Source organism: Rhinopithecus bieti, unplaced genomic scaffold, assembly GCF_001698545.2.
Source record: "Rhinopithecus bieti isolate Rb0 unplaced genomic scaffold, ASM169854v2 scaffold_30927, whole genome shotgun sequence".
Lineage (NCBI taxonomy): Eukaryota > Metazoa > Chordata > Mammalia > Primates > Cercopithecidae > Rhinopithecus > Rhinopithecus bieti.
The window spans coordinates 1610931-1616413 of record NW_016813672.1 but is presented as its reverse complement, the minus strand read 5'-3'; positions in this window follow the sequence as shown (position 1 = coordinate 1616413).

Here is a 5483-nt window from a genome sequence, read left to right as displayed (position 1 = left end):
CAATTCTGTGAAGAAAGTCACTGGTAGCTTAATTGGGATGGCATTGAATCTATAAATTACCTTGGGCAGTGTGGCCATTTTCAAGATATTGATTCTTCCTATCCATGAGCATAGAATGTTCTTCCATTTGTTTGTATCCTCTTTTATTTCGTTGAGCAGTGGTTTGTAGTTCTCCTTGAAGTGGTCCTTCACATCCCTTGTAAGTTGGATTCCTACGCATTTTATTCTCTTTGAAGCAATTGTGAATGGGAGTTCACTGATGATTTGGCTCTCTGTTTGTCTGTTATTGGTGTATAAGAATGCTTGTGATTTTTGCAGATTGATTTTGTATCCTGAGACTTTGCCGAAGTTGCTATCAGCTTGAAGAGATTTTGGGTTGAGACAATGGGGTTTTCTAAATATACAATCATGTCTTCTGCAAACAGGGACAATAGGGCTTCCTCTTTTACTAAGTGAAATCCTTTATTTCTTTTTCCTGCCTAATTGCCCTGGCCAGCACTTCCAACATTATGTTGAATAGGAGTGGTGAGAGAGGGCATCCTGTCTTGTGCCAGTTTTCAAAGGGAATGCTTCCAGTTTTTGCCCATTCAGTATGATATTGGCTGTGGGTTTGCTCTTTCTTTGATCTGAATTCCTACAGTTAACACAACCCATGGCATAAAAGTTCCATATCTGCCACGTAGAAGTTTTTATTATTGGCTTGGATTGTTATTTAAATCCCACAGTGCTATTTACTCAACTTTCTTTATATCAACCACTTCCCTGCCAGATTGATTTTAAATTCTATGAAGATGAACACTCATACTTATTAATTAGTAAGTCAGTAAATAGACAGAAAATCCCAGCTCCACCACTTATTAGCACATGTTCTTGTACAAGTTTCCAAACCTGTCCACAATTTATTTGGAAAAGTTGAATAATAACAATAACTATCTTACAGGATTGCCAAAGAAGTAACTTTCTGATACAAATTAATCACTCAAAAAATCTTTTTCATTATAATGGTAAATATTTTTGTGCCTACTAAGGGTAAGTCTTGGGCTGGACATTATATATACATGATCTCCAATTCTTTAAATTCTATTGTTTTTATTAATTTATAGACAAGAACATGGAGGCATAGAGGGTAAGGATTATGCGACTTGATTCAATTTGCCACAGCTCAGCCAAAATCAGAGACTACAAATTTGTCATGTACATTATACTCACCGCTTGTATACTATTTTATTCCTGTCTTCCTTTTTAATGATATTCATTATCACTTACTTTGCACCAGTCATGTTCTAAGTTCTATATCTATATATTTGCCTTTAAAATGGTTCACATAAATCGTATGAGATAGGGTCAATTATTCTCACTTTCCAGATTTTAAAAACTAAGGCATAGAAGTTAATAAATTGTCCAAGGCCCCAAAGGCAGTAAACGGAACAGCCAGGACCTTATAGCTCTCTGTATCCCTGCCCATCATTGATTGACATGTATTACTGAGCACATCTATATGCCAGACTCTGATCTGGGCACAAGAGGTACAGTTGTGGACAAAACAGTTAAATCCTGGTTGTAGTCAAGTGGGAGAAGATAGATAAAACAAGTATATACATGATTTGTCTCATGGTGTTAAGCACTTTAGAGAAAAATTAAGATGAAGGTGATTAGAAGAGCAGTGTGTACAGGTCAGACCTGCTATTTCTGCACAGTAGACAAAGGTGGGCCCATAAATACAGTGATATCTCAGGAAAAGACCAAAAGTCAGTGAAAGAGTGAGCCCTCTTGGTATTAGGGAAAAAGCATTCCAGACATAGGGAACAGCAGTGCAAAGACCCTGCGGAAGAACCACAGTGGTCCATGTGGCTGAAATAGAGTAGGGAGAGGGAGATAATGGGTGGAGGTAGGTCAGAGGTTCTCTAGGCAATGGCAAAAATCTCTAATGACTCTAAGGACTTCTGAGCACAGGAACAATGTGATCTATCAGGCTGCAGGAACAATGGATGGAATATAAAGGAGAGGCAAAGAGGCAAAGAGAGTCAGGATGATCAGTTAGGATTTTTTCAGTTTAGAGAAGATGATAACTTGTATTAGAGAGGAAACTGTAAAAACAAAGGAGCAACAACAAAAAAACTGTCATATAGCCAAACACAGGGGCTCACACCTTTAATCCCAGCACTTTGGGAGACTGAGGCAGGAGGACAGCTTGAACCCAAGAGTTTGAGATCAGCCTGGACAACATAGAGAAACATAGAGAAACATAGAGAAAACTCACCTCTATAACAAAAAATAAATAGTAAAAATTTAAAACATAATTTTAAAATCAATCATATATTTACAGACATGAAATAGTATATGTTGAAGTTCACAGGATCTGCCAACAGATTGATTTGCAACTGTGAGAGAAAATACAAATCAAGGCCTGACCAACAGAAGGAAGAGAATTGCCATTTAGTGAGATAAAGAAGATTGCAGGAAGAAAAAACTTAAAGGAAAATCATGAGGAGTTTATTTGGACCATGTAAAACAACAGTGTGCAGGTGTTCACTAAAGAGGCAGTACGTGAGATCTGTGAAAAAGAGAGGTTTTCACCTGTCAAAATACTTCATATGCAGCAAAACAAGGGACTCCCAAACCTCAGTGGCTTATGGCAAACNAAAAAAAAAAAAAAAAAAAAACTGGAGAAAGAAGTGTAAGGTTTGCAGCTAAAGCAGAAAATAAACATTTAGACAGGCTGAAAACGGCATGTAGTGGGATTTCTTACTCATGCTAAGAAACAGCAGTGGGAGACCAGCCAGTCATACTTCTGGTAGGCAGTGATGAGGCTGCTCTTTTGAAACAAGTATTCAGTGAGGATAGAGGCAGGTCCAGATTTCTCAGAGCAATCTGACAGTAGTGTCTTTTGCATCAGCCTGAGGCAGTGATGTGTCTTTGTAGCTAGGGATAACTTTGTCTGAAAACCTCCAGGAAAAACAGAATGATAGTACCCACATAGCACATCACTTTATTATTAATAATTCCCAGGTAGCAAATTATACAAACCTCACAGTTTTACCTGCATGAGAGAGCCTTCTGGATCCCTTCTCTGGTCCTAGTTTTGGCATCTCATTTCTTCACTATGTTTTTTTCAATGCCTGGGCAAACCCCTTACTCAGAGAACCCAGGCATCCTCTCTACAAAACATTTTGCAGGTTTTATCAGGAAAGATAGCAATGTTACTTGCCACCTGCTAATACAGGTTGTATACAGCTGTATGTCCATCATTGCCTCCCCGATGACATTTATTAAGCCTTCTTTTACATTTATTGTTCCCCAGGAAAAGGAATTCTATGCTCACAGGGAAGGAAATACATTAGATTTGGATTATAGCTTCTATTTTTAAAGATATATTGGCAAGTACATAGTAATTTGTTTCCACATAGGAAGAAGAGCATGGTGATACATTGGGAGAATCATCTTATCTAATAGAGATAATTTAACAGATTAACGAATCAATTGATAGATATGGATGTGTATACAGATATAGATATCATATGAATTAACATATGTATACAGATATAGAAGTATATATATTCAAATAAGCATATATAGATTTAGAAATATATATATTTAAATAATCATATATATGCGGATATATATCTTACTAGTCTTAGATCTCTCTCTAGTTGTTAATATTTTCCCCATATATTTCCCAAAAGTTAAAATGTATAATAATTTTGTTTCTTTTCCAATGGAACTTCAGGGTTTTAAGTTAACATAAGTTTTAAACAGATGAATTAAAATGTCAGCCAAAAATTCAGAGCTAAAAACTGAAAATGTTTGCTCTACTTTTCATTTTACCTCCTTAACATCCTTTAGGTATATTTAGTAGAATGAAGAGGCCAAGAAAAGTGCCTGTTTGAAGGAAGATCCTCCTGTATTCAAGCCTTCACCAAAGCTACATGACTTTGAACAAGTTACTGTTTACTCTCTAAACATCAATTCTGTCATCTATAAAATAGAGATCTATTATTTACCTTAAATGGTTTTCTGAGGATTAGGTGATATTATGTAAAACATAATAGATAACCCCAATGTTATTTTCTTCTTTCCTTGCTTATGAGAAATTAAGCTTTTGGATGAGTTATTGGACGTTTTATAAGCTCAAGATATAAAACAAACAGCTTCTTTTTTCAGATTTAGTACATCTATTCAGAAAAACGTCCACAAGCCTTTTATCTGGAATATATGTATAACAGAACCAATCCTAAAGAACAGCTATGCTTCTGGAAGTAGCAAAAAAAGCCAGAGGTGACAATCTTACCACAGAGATGGGAGGGAGGAGATGAAGACTCAGAAATGACAGCACAAGGTGTGACTGGTCAATCCTCAGGTGAATCTGTTTAAATCTTACTTACCATGTCAACACACAACCAGAGTTATTTTTCTTCTTCAAAAATTCCCTTGTTGCTCTTTCTTTGTTTTATTTATTTACTTATATATTTATTTATTTGTTTATTATACTTTAAGTTCTAGGGTACATGTGCACAACGTGCAGGTTTGTTACATATGTATACATGTGCCATGTTGGTGTGCCACACCCATTAACTCGTCATTTACATTAGGTATATCTCCTAATGCTATCCCTCCCCCCTCCCTCCACCCCATGACAGGCCCTGGTGTGTGATGTTCCCCTTCCTGTGTCCAAGTATTCTCATTGTTCAATTCCCATCTATGAGTGAAAACATGCGGTGTTTGGTTTTCTGTTCTTGTGATAGTTTGCTGAGGATGATGGTTTCCAGCTGCATCCAGGTCCTTACAAAGGACATTAACTCATCCTTTGTGTGGCTGCATAGTATTCCGTGGTGTATATGTGCCACATTTTCTTAATCGAGTCTGTCATTGGTGGACATTTGGGTTGATTCCAAGTCTTTGCGATTGTGAATAGTGCCACAATAAACATACGTGTCCATGTGTCTTTATAGCAGCATGATTTATAATCCTTTGGGTATATACCCAGTAATGGGATGGCTGGGTCAAATGGTATTTCTAGTTCTAGATCCTTGAGGAATCGCCACACTGTCTTCCACAACGGTTCAACTAGTTTACAGTCCCACCAACAGTTTAAAAGTGTTCCTATTTCTCCACATCCTCTCCAGCACCTGTTGTTTCCTGACTTTTTAATGATCTCCATTCTAACTGGTGTGAGACGGTATCTCATTGTGGTTTTGATTTGCATTTCTCTAATGGCGAGTGATGAATATTTTTTCATGTATATGTTGGCTGCATAAATGTCTTCTTTTGAGAAGTGTCTGTTCATATCCTTTGCCCACTTTTTGATGGGGTTGTTTGTTTTTTTCTTGTAAATTTGTTTGAGTTCTTTGCAAGTTCTGGATATTAACCCTTTGTCAGATGAGTAGATTGCAAAAATTTTCTCCCATTCTGTAGGTTGCCTGTTCACTCTGATGGTAGTTTCTTTTGCTGTGCAGAAGCTCTTTAGTTTAATTAGATCCCATTTG